The sequence below is a fragment of the Phytophthora infestans genome, genomic scaffold (genome assembly GCF_000142945.1).
Source record: "Phytophthora infestans T30-4 supercont1.31 genomic scaffold, whole genome shotgun sequence".
NCBI classification, from domain to species: Eukaryota; Oomycota; class Peronosporomycetes; order Peronosporales; family Peronosporaceae; genus Phytophthora; species Phytophthora infestans.
In genome coordinates, this window is record NW_003303728.1 from 498,609 (window position 1) to 514,939 (window position 16,331).

A 16,331-nucleotide genomic window follows, 5' to 3' on the forward strand; every position below is an offset into this window, starting at 1 on the left:
CGCTTGATCAGCCAACAAGAGTCGTAGGTCCTGCGAACAAGAGACCGCACGGTGCTTCCACCCCTGGATCTCCATACCCTGGTCATGGACCTGGGCTCGCAAGGTTTGGAGTTGGCTGGCGTGCAAAGACGCAGCTTGGTCGCTAACATCTTGGGCCGTCTGGAGCTCCGCCGTCAAGGTTTGCACCCGATCGGAAAGAGCTTGGGCCAGAGTACGCAGATCGGTGGGCGACATTGAAGAGGGGCTGACCGGAGGAGTGGTGGATGGAGCCTTGCCCGGCGATTGACTGGTACGCTTGGTGGGAGACATGTGTCACGAAGAGGAGAAGGCGGTTGTGGATGCTGGTAGTGCACGTCGTGAACGCTGTTATGCAGCGCCGACAACGTACAGGAGGCGATTGTGGTGAAGTGCTTTCTCAGAAATAAGAAAATGGACCTGGCGGGTCACTATCCCGAATCAGTGACAATTTCAAGTGATTAGAGAGGATTTGGGTTGTCGGGCACGGATGCAAGTTGCTTGTGGTGGATTAGCCATGACGAGCAGCACCCCGTATGAGATGACGGTGGATCTGGTATGAGCGATGTACGAGAAGGCAAGATCCACCAAGACTTATCTCGGATCCACCCTTACCTGGATTCACCAAGATGGATATGGGATATACTATACAAGAGTGGATCGGGTGTGGATCCTATGAAGGAAGGATGGTCGGTGCCCTCTGAAGGTGGATCTAGTAGCCACGGTTAGCGAGGAGTCAAGATCCACCGCGAGGTACCCCGGATCCCCATACTTCCGAGTTCGGATCCAAGGAGGGAGGATCCCGCCTTGAGGGACCTGGATCCAGGGTATAGGGATGGTGGATGCAGTGGATCTCGAACTTTCGTGGGACAATGGAGATCACAGACGGTTGCGAGATGATGTTGGATGATTGGAGAGCTCAGATCCACGACGAGTGTACACTTACAGTGAAGTGGATCCAAGCGACCTGGATCCGGATGAGTGTACCCACAACAGGGTGACCATAATGATTACGCCATGGATCCGGTGGATCTGATGGTAATACAGCTGGGATGATGGGTCAAGGGAAGAAGGGACATGCAGCCGAGCCTGATAAGGGATTTAACAAGTGAAATACATAGAAGGTAGAAATACAGGCAGGTATAGGTTTAAGTATCAATATAGACCTCAATTTGCACAGTAACGCGCAAGTGCCTTCCTCCCCTCAAGAATCGGAACTCCATTGGCCGTACGAGCTAGAAGAAGGCTGGGAATTGCGAATCGAGTGTTGGTTGTGATAACTGGATAATACATTGGCCAGATCCTACCACCTAGTGAGCTTTTCCTTTACTTGTACAGATCCGACAGGTTAACCGAATTTACTACTTGGTCGGTTATACCCTAGAGGCTCTCAACACTCCAGATCCCGTCACAAGAGGAGGCAAGTAGGACGCAAAGGAAACGCAAAGGCAAGGGATACACCCGCAAGGCAACCCTACGGCCAGATCTACGACCTGGGCCCTGGATCCATAAGCTCGAATATTCGCTTAGGATTCGGAACCATCCACGGACGCAGAGTGAAGATTTTCCACTGCTGCTCCACCCCATCCCCACTTCTCGCCAAGACACTCAAGCTTCACCTCTTGAACGCTTCGGAAGTTACCGAGAGAGCAAAATCCCGCCCTACCGACGGGTACACAAGGTGATGAAAGTTCAGCAGAACACGGATCATCGGGGGACCCCCTCCGTTAGTCGGTGTCTGGGCGCAGTTGGTAAGTTGGATCCGGCAATCTCGCAGATTTTGGTGGTCCCGCTACACCACAGATGAGATTGGGAAGATCCCTTCATGAGAAGGTGAACTCTGGCGGAGAAATACGAGAAGGATGAGCAGTTAAGAAACCTCTCATAGTAGAGGATGCATATTGGATTGCCAAAGCAGGCTCCGATGATACCTCACAACAACTAAACTCGCGTGATGTCCACGATACCGACGTCCACGGGCTGAACGTGGCTGCAGACCCGTTCGAGTTGTTCATGGGGACAGACGCTGAGGCAGGCGCGTCCGATGGTCCCAGAAGGGGAAGCCGGAACTCCAGCGCACGCTCTGAACATCTGGACAGACTTAAAGGACTCCTCGAATTAATGGCGAATCAACAGTCAAGTTCAGCAAACCAGGCGGAGTTTCAGTAGCAGTTGAAGCAACGCGATGTCACGGCTTCCTTTGAAGTACGCAGAATCGAGCGCGTTCACAGACTTCATTAAAGCTCGAGGCCGACGAATGAGAGTAGGATCTCTTGATACGTCAATGAGGACAGTGCCACAGGTGAGGTCAGCACCAGAGGTGCCGACACCGCAGATGAAGAACGCGACAAACACACACCAGCGGATAGATCCACCGATGGCGGAGCAGTTCGTTTCACCACTGAACTTTGGACTCAAGGTCCCGAAGCCACGCGACCTGGACTGGCCAGGCTTCGCGAAGTTCACAGGCAAGGAAGTGTACCCTCACCTGGGTGCAGATTTCAAGACGTGAGGACTTAGATTCCTACAGAGGCTTGCTGCATCGCAGCAGATGAGCGGTGGCGACTGGCCGGAGGAAGGGGCAAGCTAGACAGAACTGCACTAGTGTACTTTGAAAGAATGCTTCCACTCTGGACGACGGAGCCCCCCGCACTGGAGCATGTGATGAATATGGTGTTGGTTCCGTATATGACGACAATTACGGCGTCTAAGGATTGCAGTTGATGCCGGCTGAGATTCAGCGCGACAGGAGGTGGACTGAAGATTTCCAGTACTTGGCATACGTGGCTGAGCGATCGGTATGCTCTGATCTACACGTACTACAATGCCTATGCAGTCAGCATCTGGCTACTTACAGAGCGCGATGTTCACAAGGCTGAACTCGCAGCGCATGGATCACTTGCAGCAGGCTATAGCTTTAGTGGCCTTCACGATTGCGTATGAGGCAAGCATGGCTAAGAACGAACAAGTACGTGGTCATGGAGGCCGTGGCAGCCGAGGTCATGACGGACGATTCCACGGTGGCCGTCGAGATGCTCAAACCGAACGAGGAATTGAGTCGGTATCACGCGTAGGTGACACAGAGACACGCACGTGTTGTAAATGTGATGAAGTGGGACATATCTCTAGAAATTGTCCGGAAAAGAAGAATGGCGATGCCAAGGAGATCACAGTTTCGCTGGCCAATCGGAACCGGAACGGACGCCCGACACACATGCATGGATCTTAGATAGCGGATCTCAGTGTTTCATCTGGTTAAAGATGCAAAACTACTGAAAGGTGCTGCCGACTGTGATGATTCGTACAGAGCAGCAAACGGAGAGAACATACGCGTAGTGAAGAAGGGTTCAGTGGAGCTAAAGACGATCGTTGACGGGCAAGAAGTCGTGGTGGACATTTCGGATGTCCATTAGGCTGAGCACCTGCCTGACAGCATCATGAGCTACGGTATATTAGAAGAAAAGGGTGTGTTCTTGGAGCGACACGGTGCAAAGAGCTACATGGTACAACAGAAACGTGGTGTGCGAGTGTTCGAGGTCCACAGACGGCACACTGTACTGATGATTGATATTACAGGAAATACTAGTAAGAGAGCCCGGATCAGTGTGGTATTCACTTAATTAAAGGAAGCAAACAACTTACTGGGCGATGCTGTGACGGAGACAACACTACAGGAGCTGCACAAGCGACTAGAGCACATATCGTACGACACGGTCGAGCACATGGCCGACGCGGCCGGCTCAGATATCAGATTAACGAGTAGTAAACGATTGAACTGCTTGAATTGCGCACAAGGCAAGCAGAGTAAAACAATCAGTCTCAGAACGACACAGGAGCAAACGCACCTATTGATAAGATTGGAGGCGTCATTGGAAGTGACATCAAGGGACCCATGACACCCAAGGACAGAAGTGGGAACGGGTACTTAATCAATTTAATGGATTACTCTACAAACTACGTGAGCGTGTTCCTGGCCAAAAACAAGGTCGAGGCTACGAAGAAGTTCGAACACTTCTTAGTGTACTTCGAAAAGAGATTTAACTGCAGAATTCACGTGCTCAGGACCGATGGAGGCAAAGCGTACACGAACGTGGGTCCGGTCTGCAAAGCGACTGGAGTACGTCGCCAGATTAGTGAAAGAGAGAACCAAGCATCTAACTGGAAGGCCGAACGGATGCACAGGACTGTATTAAATATGACTAGATGCATATTGTTCACTAGTGGGTTATAGCTGTACTTTTAGGGAGTTGCAGTCGAGTATACAGCTTACGTACTCAACCGCAGCTCATGCAGAGCCAATGCCAAGAGAATGTCACCATTAGAGATGCTGACAGGTGCCGAATCTGTCCGATATCATCACGATTGGCAGTCCATGCACTGCATACAGAGACGTCGGAAAGAAGGCCTGGAGACCAAGGGCACAAGTCGGCATGATTATTGGTAAAAACGACGAAACTGTGGTGTAGCGGGACCACCAAAATCTGCAAGATTGCTGAATCCAACTTCCAGACACCGACTACCGGAGAGGTTCCCCCGATGATCCGTGATCTGCTGAACTTTCATCACCTTGTGTACCCGTCCGTAGGGCGGGATCTTGCTCTCTCGGTAGCTTCCGAAGAGCTCAAGTGGTGAAGCTTGAATGTCTTGGCGAGACACGGGTATGGGTTGGAGCAGTAGTGGTAAGATCTTCACTCTGCGTCCGTAGATGTTTCTGGATCCTTAAGCGAATATTCGAGCTTGGTGGATCCAGGGCCTAGATCTGGGATCTGGCCGTACGGTTACATTGCGGGTGTGTTTCCTTGCCTTTGTTTTCCTTTGCGTCGTACTTGCCGCTTCCTGTAGCGGGATCTTGAGAGTTGAGAGCCTCTTAGGTATACTCGGCCAAGTAGTAAATCCGGTTAACCTTTTGGATCTGCACATGTAAAGGAAAGCTCACTAGGTGGTAGGATCTGGCCAATATATTATCCAATTATCACAACCAACACTCGATTCTCAATTCCCAACCTTCTTCTAGCTCGTACGGCCAATGGAGTTCCGATTCTTGAGGGGAGGAAGGCACTTGCGCGTTACTGTGCAAATTGAGGTCTATATTGATACTTAAGCCTATATCTGCCTGTATTTCTACCTTCTATGTCTTTCACTTGTTAAATCCCTTATCAGGCTCGGCTGCATGTCCCTTCTTCCCTTGACCCATCATCCCAGCTGTATTACCATCAGATCCACCGGATCCATGGCGTAATCATTGTGGTCGCCACATTTTGGGTACACTTGTCCGGATCCAGGTCACTTCGATCCACCTCACTACAAGTGTACACTCATCATGGATCTGAGCTTTCCAATCTCCCAACATTATCTTACGACAGGCTGCGGTCTCCATCACTCCACGAAAGTTCGAGATCCACTGTATCCAACATCCCCATATCCCAGATCCAAGTCACTCCATGTGGGATTCTCACCCTTTGGATCCGGACTCCGGAGTGTGGGATCTGAGCCATATCGAGGTGGATCTTGCCTTCTCGTTTGTTGTTGATACTAGATCCACCTTCGGCTAACGCCTACCATCCTTCCTTCATTGGATCCCCACTTGATCCACCTGCACAAGGTATATTCCATATCCCCTAGGTGTAATCAGGTGAGGATGGATCCGAGTCTCCACTTGGTGGATCCTGTCTTCCCATACGTTATCCAGGCCAGATCCATCGTCAACTCCTACAGGACGCCACTTTATCTTGGTCAACCCACTTCGAGCAGCGTGGATCCATGCCGTGCAATCCCCGGTCCACTTGGTGCTGTCACTAATCTGGGACAGTGACTCCTTCTCAGATCTACTCTCTTTTTTCTGCGAAAGCACTTCACCACAATCGCCGGCTCCCCGTAGTACACGTTTCCAAGCTAAAACTCGTTAGAGAATATTGGAACCGGCCTGAGATCCAAAGCGCACGAGCAAATCGCCGGGCAAGGCCCCATCCACTACTCCTCCGGTCAGTCCCTCCATGTCGTCTACGGATTTGCGGGCTTTGGCCCAAGCTCTTTCAGATCAAGTGCGAACCTTGACGGCGGAGCTCCAGACAGCCCAAGATGCTCGGGACCGAGCTCAACAGGCAGAGGCGCCGGCTCAACAGACATACAACGCGTTATTCACGTCTTCTTACACCACCCGACTCCAAACTTTGCAAGATCAGGTTTACGATCAGGCCATGTAGATACAAGGATGGAAACACCGCGCAGCTTCTCGCTCGCAGGATCTGCGACTCCTGCTGGCCGACCAAGCAGTGGAGATCCGCGACCTGACCGGACGACCATCTCCTTCGGGAGATGGCGCTCGCCGGATCCGACATCCACCAGATCCAACCGCGGATCCACGGTCTCGAACGAGATATTGAAGACGCTCAAACTGCTAGCGTGGCCGCGGACGAGAGCTTGGATCGGCTCCGCGACGAGTTGCGCCTGACTCAGGAAGAGGTGGTTACCAACGACTATGTGGGATCCGCCCACGGCGGATCCGCATTAGGGTCAGCGCGCGGAGCCCCCCCCCGCGTCGAATCCACCTCCCTCGTCGCCAAACGTGGTTCTGGCTCGTCTCCCCGAGGTGCTGAAAGATGCCAATGCGTCGATCGAGAAGTTATCAGCTAGACGAGGCTACGCGCTTAAGGAATTCGTACGCATGACTTAAGCCCGCGACGCGATCCAGGACAGGCTAACGGATACCGAGCTTTAGCGTGACAAGGCAGCCGCCGAGTGGGCAGACGCCAAGCAAACGCAAATGGAGCTGGAATCCAAGATCCGTCGCATGAGTACGCGGATCCTCTCTTGTTTCCCTCTTGTAATCCCATATTTGATCCAGGTGCCAAATTGAAAGATGTCGAGACAACTTTGACACAACTACGGGATCAGCTTGCTACTGCTCGTACTCAGCACCAGCAGCTGGTTCTGGAGCGCGATCGCAGTTTGGCCTAGCGTGACATGGCGCGTCGACGACTAACTCTGGTGGCCGTTGCCATCTCGGATCCACTCTCTCCCCTTGCTGGATCGCCCCCGGCCGCTAGCGTCTCCGAGTCTCAGCAGTCTCAGAGTGGGGCGGGTCCGTGCACTGCAAAACGGCCGCGCAGTGCATCCCCTGCTTCTGGTATTGGATCTCCCCGGCCTCACAAGAAGACCCGAGCCTCTTCCTCGGCTAGTGCCCCTGCCAAGGCCAAGGCCAAAGTCGGCTCTGCCCCTAAAGCAGTCCGCAAAGCCGGATCTATATCCACATCCAAGCCCTCGGTTTCGTCTTCGAAGTCCGGAGCTGGATCCAAGACTGGTTCCACTGCTGCATCCAAGTCTGGATCGGCATCCAAGACTGGATCCACGGCTGCGTCCAAGTCTGGCCTGCATCCAAGGATGGATCCACTGCTGTGGCGTCGAAGACTGGTTCTGTGACCAAGACTGGATCCGTCGCTGCGATGACAAAACCTGGATCTAGCTCCAAGGCTGGATCCCCTATCACGACGTCTACCCAGGCAGTTTTGTCGACCGTACCTACGGCAATTGCTCCTTCTACGACGGGGCTAGCCATATCCACGGCCAAGACTGGCTCATCTAGTCAAAATCCACTGCTGACCCTTCCGTGGCGGTGCCTACTGTTCCTCGACCGGCTTCTACCGGTTCCCCAACAGTCGGAACTGGGTCTGGTAAGGGGAAAGCTAAAGGTGATATTCCCACCGGTTGTGGACTCGGCAGCTCAGAAGACGACGGGGACGAGCGATCGGATTGGTCCGACGGCTCGGGACCTCCTATCCGTTCGTCCTCGAAGCGTACTCTCTCCGCAGACCACTATTCCTTCAGCCCTGACGATGATGACAATGATGACGACGACGCCGATAAGGAGCCCGAGGATTCAGAAGAGACCTGAATCGCCGACGATGCCTTGGAGGAAGACACGCGGCGGGCTTTGTCCCAATCCAGATCCGAAGCTCGGCGGAGATCCCTCTCGACGCCGACCAAGCAGGTTGCTGGCGCGCTTGGATCTGGGGCCGGCACTGAGGGTTCAGGTCGGCAGTGATGAGGGATCGGGCAGCGGTGGTGGACGGGGATCACCCCACGATGGCGGATCCACTGGATCTGCCTTGGTATCCGCTCCTGCGAACCCTTCCTTACCAGGCATGCATCCTATGGCCCCGTTTGGTCCAGATGCTATCTTCATCTCTGGTCGGATTGCTCCTGTGGCTTTCGCCACAAACGACATCGAGCCTTGGTCCGCCAAGGAATTGAACCGGGCCACCATCGCTACCATTAAGATCACTGTCCTGTTCCCTGAGCTGCCGTTCCGTACTGAGTGGATATTCCCTCGTGAAAAGTATGACATGCCGACGTCCAGGTATGTGGATTCGCTCATCACTAGATCTCACGTGGATGAGTCACATAATGCCGCACCATGGAATATTTTGACGACCACGCTGGTGGATCCTGTTAGCTTCCGAAGTGACTCGGTGGACATCTCATGTTGTTCGTTGGTGCCTCCCGAGATTTCGTTTCCAAGCACCGAGTTGGAAGGCTCCCATCGGTTCCTGTTTTTCGCCCAACTGCGGCGCTCGACATGGCTGTTGAACTTCAGCAAGCAGCGCGGCAACAGACGCAGTCACGCCGGTCGGGCTTGAAAGAAAGTTCTCGTGATGCTCGTGTTAGCGATCCAAGACGGTTGGTGTGACGTGGATATCTTGCTGGATCCGTTCTTCTTGCACCTTCCCCGGCGTGGGGATAAGGTGACGTGGTTTCCGGGATCCGTATCTCGTCAAGCCAACTGGGAAGATCGCAGCCTCCACCACCCAGAATCTACGAACTTACTGGAGGCTCTGCGAGAGATTGACGAAGCCGAGCCTTGGCGGTGCACTTCGGAGGACCCCAGCAACATCAGGACACGGATCAGCGTCTGGCGGGCAGTCCTTCACCGTGAGCCCAGACCACTGATATACGCTTCACGCTGCGCCCCAGTTCCAGTCTCCGCGGCTCCGTCTCGTAGTAGTAACTAGCGTCTGGAAACTGGGTTAATTTAGTCTGTTTGCACAAGCTTTCTTAATCCACTTTTCGTTACTTGAATATGGTGTCTCTAACATTCTCTTGTTCGATTAAGGAGCTATGTCAGAGCCTTCCAGCGTACACCTGGATCTGGGCTAGATCCACCCTTTCAGCGTACGCCTGGATAGGGGCTAGATCCACCATTTCAGCGTACACCTGGATCTGGGCTAGATCCACCCCTGGCTCCAATACAATTCTGTATCTGGATTTGAGCCCACTTCTGGATCCGAACTCGATCCGCGCTTGGATTGGATCCGGATCCACCTCTTACGGCCGAGTCTCAATTAGACCAGTATGGTCCGAGCATTCGAAAAAAACTCGCGTTTGGTCCGGGACGCTTTGCACGTGAAAACGTCACTCTTTATGCATAAACATTCACCTTTTCTTCCAGATCCACACCCTTCACGTGGATCCTTCTTCTCTTTTTATCTTATATGAGCAGCTCACATCAGTGATCCTCCCCCTCCTGGCCCAAATCCCACCTGTGGGTCCTTCTTCATTCTCCCATCGATATGACCGGCTCACATCCCTGGATCCCCCCTACTCCTCTACGTGAGACTGCATCACGCCAAATCGATTCCGATTCGTACGATCCCGCAAGAAAGCATAGAGTAATGCCCCACAGTTCCGATCTAACTCGTCTACCCAACCCATCTGGGTTCGTCATATCCTCGCCAATTTACCAGAAATTCGCGGTAAATTCGTCAATGTCTGGTTCGTTTCTCTGACCTCATGTCGGCAATCCTCTCGACTTCGAACTCATATCCATTAGCTTGGGGACGATATGCCATAGTTTCCCGCTGCCTGTGTCCCAGGATCCGATTGAAGGCTCGAAAGAAATCAGACATAAAGCCTGGCTCCCGATCATGCCGAATCATCTCGCTAGCTCCAAATCTACGAAAGGCACACTCCTCGTACGATTCGGCGAAGGTCTGTGCCGTTCTGGACGCGCTAGCTTTGGCTATCACGTAACCGGTAAATAGATCCACCCAGATCAACGACTCTGTGTCCCTTGATTGACTGGGTAGCGAGGGATGTGATCATGGCTATGTTTGAACCGGTAAGTCGCTTGGCGTCCCTAAGGACCCCCCCCTCGATTATGGGCCTGCCTTGCCTGTCTCTTACAATCTACGCGTTCACCGACATGTCGCTGCACACTCTTGAATAGTCCCCCTCCAGTGGAAACTTTCCCGGATCCGTTGGAAGGTTCGACCGATTACCTGATGTCCTCCTTCTAAGCTAGCGTGATAGTGATGTAGGGCATCCTGTTGCAAGGTTTCCGGCATCACCAATCTCATCAATCCGTCTCGATCCCCGCTGACTCGTTTCGTAGGAGGACAATAGAAGAGCAAATCGTTCAGATCCACTGCATAATCTGTAGCGATAATACCGTAGGATTTGGCGTCTTCCCGACTCAGGTCTCGTACATCCCCCATCAGATACTTCTTTAGTCCCAAGCTCCACACTTCTTCGTTCTGTGCTTTGAGAATCCGCTCAATATGGACTCCCTTCACAAATGCTTCATCGAGAATCTGGGGGCTAGATCCAATCCTTCCTCTGGATCTAGTGACAGCCATAACCTGGATCGTCTGCTTCACGGACCCAACCGCCACCACTTCGTCTAGTCGGTTTAGTGTGACGAGATCCTGACGCTCGGCCTCTCTCTCCACCTCAACCCCACATTGATTCCGTAAAGCGGCACTTGCTAAGCTGTCCGCACTTGCTAAGCTGTCCGCACTTGCATTCCAATCTCGCTTGACATGTACCAGCTCGTGGTTCATCCAACCACGCACGTGAGTCATCACCTTCTGCCGTAACAGCGTTAGGGCCGGGGCCTTGCAGTCTTTTTCCCGTCGCACTTGTCTGATCACCAAGTTTGAATCTCCACATATCACCAGCCTTTTCGGATCATGTCCCTTTAGTAGATCCAAACCCAGCAGGAGTCCGTTATACCCCGCTTCATTGACGATGAGGCCCTCTGCAAAAGTGGATCTGGCCCTTACGACTTCCTATCCGGGTAGTTTCCACAGTATTGCGCAGTGCGCCCCGCCTTCGCGTCGCACACGAGCAGATCCATCGAAACTCAGGACGTACAGATCCTCATCCACTTGTACCGTTGGGATCGGTATCTGGATCTGTCATTTGGGCTCTTTCTTAGGAGCGATCCCAGTCGGCGCTTCATCCGTCTTAGCTCGAGGTGTGATGCTCGCGGCCAAGATTCCCAGGATCTCGTCTTCCCCTTTCGAACATTTCACAATCTCCAGTGTCCAAGGCGAGAGTAAAGCTGCCCACTGTCCCAAACGTCCTTGTAACCCGGCCGACTTAAACAACCAGGCGAGCGTGGAGTGTCGAGTCAAGATCCGGATGGATCTTCCCACCAGTAGGTTATAATTGAGATCCAACACCCGCAGGAGTGCGAGTGTCTCCTTCTCCACCGCTCCGTAATTTAACTCATTCGGCTTTAGCGTTCGGCTGACGAAGGTGACCGGATGGCAGATCCCCTCATGTTCTTGTACCAAAGCTGCTGAGACCGTCCAATCACTAGCATATACTATCACCGTAGGGATACGTTCCGGATCGAAATGACGGAGGATGGGCGTCGTTGCGATCCTGTTCCTTAGCTCCACGAACGCGTGCTGAGCTCGGATCCACCGAGGCTCCACATTTTCCGAGCTCCCCTACGTCAACGCTGTCCAGATTGGATCCTCTTTCCTTTGGTCCCGGGGCGGATCCAGCTCCTGATTTAGGTCCTCTTCTGGCGTCGTACTACTTGGATCCCTTCGTGAATCCGACATCTCCAGGGCCAGAGCTTGTTGGATTTTGATCCGGACAGCTGGAGTAGTCATTGCAGCAAAATCTACCTCTCTCAATTCATATAGTACCGCAGCAAACAGTGCGTAATCCTCGATGAACCGACTGTAGTAATTCAAACTGCCCAAGAAGGATTGCATCGCCCGTAACGACTGTGGGAAGGACAAGTCGGCTAACGAAGACAGGTCCTTAGGATTCGCCTCCAATCCCTCCTTGGAGACTCGATGGCCTAAGTAATCCACTTTGCTCATCCCCCAATAACACTTCACCACGCTGATTGATAGATTCCACTTAGTACACGCCTCCAGTAGAGATGCCACTCTCTCGCACAGCTGATCCCACGATTCCGCCGGGATTAGAATGTCGTCGATATAGGACCTGCGTCCTAACACGGATGGAGTTCCCAGATCACCCGGCTCTCCTGCTTCGAATGGATTCACTTCTGCATGACCTTCCCCGGATCCACCTATTTCGGGTTCCGGTATTCGGGTAAATATGTAGAGGGCATTATCGATCAGGCGTTGATAGATCTGGGGTGCGTTTTTTAATCCAAACGGCATCTGGCTCCATTCGAATAGCCCAAATGGTGTGGTGAATGCGGATAATGCGCGAGCTTCCAATCCGTTCATAGTCCACCACACAAAAAGCGGCTTGGCCATTATCTAGAGAACAGTACCAGAGTACTTTATCCAGATCCAGACTTGAAACGAACACTCGTTGGAGTATGTACCACGTTTACAGGACTCAGTAGTTCGTGTGTACGCGCTACCGAGGCTTTGTTTGCATTATTTCTTTCGCCGTGAACTGTCGTTTAAGTGTACAAAGATTCTTCGAAAGACTGACCCTACGCCGAGTCCCCGACTGCTACCCCTGATGTCATACATGCCTCTACTCGTTCACGTTCCTCCATGATCATTGCCCAGCGCTCTGCACATGTCAGACGATCACTAGAGTCCATTAGCGAGTCTTCAAATGGCCTTGCTAGCACCCCACTGGGTTCTGGATAGTCTGGTCGTTCGACTGCCGAAGGTTGGGTTGCAAGCCATTGCTCGTAGATTTCGCACTCTCGCTGAAACAACTCACGGTCTCTGCAACCTTCGTAGGCCAGCACTTGCCAGTCTTGATACTTCTTGGAATACAGACGCACATTACCGTCACATCGCGGCAAATCCCCATCTGGAATCCACATCGCGATCGAGTCGTGTGCTGGTAGGTACACAGTTTGATCGGATTCATTAGTTAATCGAATGCTCTGAGGCCGTCCACGTCGAAACCTCGCCACTGACGGGATTAGCTTGTTCGTTCGACGAACCCACAGTATGTGTTCCTTCAGCCCGACTTGACGCTTCGCTAGTCGATATTCTCGCCACTCGTGCGCTTGAATGTCCAAACGCTCAGGTGGCCCGGCGTTAACATGGGAGCCGTACTCTTCGCTGTCGATCATGTTCTTGGTCTTGATCAGTGAACTTCGTGCGGTAAATGCGCTGCGCCGTAAAACAGATCCAACCAGATCCCAGCTGGGATCATAAAGTCGGTCCCAAGTGGAGGATCTATTGGATTTGCTCCTGTTGCAACTTTTTCGGACGCCTCCGTGCCAGGTATGATGCCTGTGGCCCCATTCGGCCTGGATGATGCTTTAATTCCTGGGCGGATGCAGCCCAAGCTCATTACTGCGGACACAATCGAGCCTTGTCCAAGACGGAATGGTGAACTAGATCTGTTGCGGCGATATCGTCTAAGTATGGCTGGCTTCCACGACTGGATCCACTGCCAAGGCTTCGTCCAAGACAGGTTCGTTAACTGGATCTGTTGCGGCGGCATCGTCGAAGGCGGGACCGGTGACGTCCACGACTGTGTCTTTCCGGACTCAGTCGGGATCCACTGTTGGATTCACCGCGGCGGCAGCTGCTATCACCGGACGTATCTCAACTTGTGAGATCTAGCTCCGGTAAAGCCAAGGCCAAGCGTCTTACCCCAACAGGTCTTCGTAGCTCGGAAGACGACGGTGATGATAGATCTGACTGGTCTGAAGTGTTCTGGGCCTCCTATCCGCCCCTCGTCAAAACGTACCCTCTCGATGAGTCGTGCTCATTCGGTTCCGGCGATATACGATGACGATGACGAGGTTCCCGGGGACTTAGCGGATGTCCATGTTGCGGACGACGCATTGAAAGGAGACGTGCGGCGAACGTTGTTGCAATTCAGATCCGAGGCTCGGCGGAATTCCCACTTTACGCCGACTATGCACATAGCCGACGCGCCTGGATCTGGCGACGGCACCGCTGGATCCACGATCCAGATTGGTAGCGACGTGGATTCCGAGAGCGTCGATAGAACTGGGTCTCCCCACGGGGGAGGGTTTATTGGGATTTGCTCCTGTTGCAACTTTTTCGGACGCCTCCGTGCCAGGTATGATGCCTGTGGTCCCATTCGGCCCGGATGATGCTTTAATTCCTGGGCGGATGCAGCCCAAGCTCATTACTGCGGACACAATCAAGCCTTGTCCAAGACGGAATGGTGAACTAGACCTGTTGCGGCGATATCTTCTAAGTCTGGCTGGCATCCACGACTGGATCCACTGCCAAGGCTTCGTCCAAGACAGGTTCGTTAACTGGATCTGTTGCGGCGGCATCGTCGAAGGCCTGGACGGTGACGTCCACGGCTGTGTCTTTCCGGACTCAGTCAGGATCCACTGTTGGATCCACCGCGGCGGCAGCTGCTATCACCGGACGTATCCCAACTTGTGAGATCTGGATCCGGTAAAACCAAAGCCAAGCGTCCTATCCCGACCGGTCATGGTAGCTCGGAAGACGACGGTGATGATAGATCTGACTGGTCTGATGGCTCTGGGCCTCCTATCCGCCCCTCGTCAAAACGTACCCTCTCGATGAGTCGTGCTCATTCGGTTCCGGCGATAACGATGACGATGACGAGGTTCCCGGGGACTTAGCGGATGTCCATGTTGCGGACGACGCATTGAAAGGAGACTGTGCGGCGAACGTTGTTGCAATTTAGATCCGAGGCTCGGCGGAATTCCCACTTTACGCCGACTATGCACATAGCCGACGCGCCTGGATCTGGCGACGGCACCGCTGGATCCACGATCCAGATTGGTAGCGACGTGGATTCCGAGAGCGTCGATAGAACTGGGTCTCCCCACGGGGGAGGGTTTATTGGATTTGCTCCTGTTGCAACTGTTTCGGACGCCTCCGTGCCAGGTATGATGCCTGTGGTTCCATTCGGCCCGGATGAGCCTGGTAAGGGATTCAACAGATGAAAGACATAGAAGGTAGAAACCCAGGCAGGTATAGGCTTAAATATCAATACAGACTCCAATTTGCACAGTGACACGCAAGTGCCTTCCTGCCCTCAAGAACCGGAACTACATTGGCCGTACGAGCTCCGAGAAGGTTGGGAATTGCGAATCTAGTGTTGGTAGTGATAACTGGATAATACATTGGCCAGATCCTACAACCTAGTGAGCTTTTCCTTTACTTGTGCAGATCCGACAGTTTAACCGAATTTACTACTTGGTCGGTTACACCCTAGGGGCTCTCAACTCTCAAGATCCCGTCACAGGAGGCGGCAAGTACAACGCAAAGGAACGCAAAGGCAAGGGAACACACCCGCAAGGCAACCCTACGGCCAGATCCACGATCTAGGCCCCGGATCCATAAGCTCGAATATTCGCTTAGGATACGGAACCATCCACGGACGCAGAGTGAAGATTTTCCACTGCTGCTCACCCCATCCCCACGTATCGCCAAGACGCTCAAGCTTCACCACTTGAACTCTTCGGAAGTTACCGAGAGAGCAAGATCCCGCCCTACCGACGGGTACACAAGGTGAGGAAAGTTCAGCAGAACACGGATCATCGGGGGACCCCCTCCGTTAGTCGGTGTCTGGGCGCAGTTGGTAAGTTGGATCTGGCAATCTCGCAGATTTTGCTGATCCCGCTACACCACAATGGTGCGCGTGCCTGGATCTTTTGGTGACTCGAGATTTCACCGTGAGTCCCAAGAAGATGCTCAAGTGAAGATTGAGCCAGGGGAAGAGGCGTCGTCGGAAGTCGGATCGACGAAGACGCTGCTGAATGAAACAAGATCCGCGGATCGATGGAGTTTTGGGAGGAACTCTGTCGACGGAAGAGAGGTGGATCCGGATCCGGATCTAGAAGAAGAACCTCTCTATCCTCCCCAGGTCCCCTCGGGGACCCCTGCGGATCTTGACGCAAGTCAAGATCCGCTAACAAAACAAGGAAAAGTGAAGACGAAACGGTATGCATTTGCAGATTCACCGGTTAAGCCAACACTGTACCTAAACCCAACCCAGCTAGTCGAAGAAACGAGAAAGAAGACGAAAACGAGTAAGATTACGCGGAAGAAGATGCAAGCTCCAGAGTCGGAAGAAGACCAAGCTGGATCCAGGTCAAGCTGTCAGACAAGGATCTC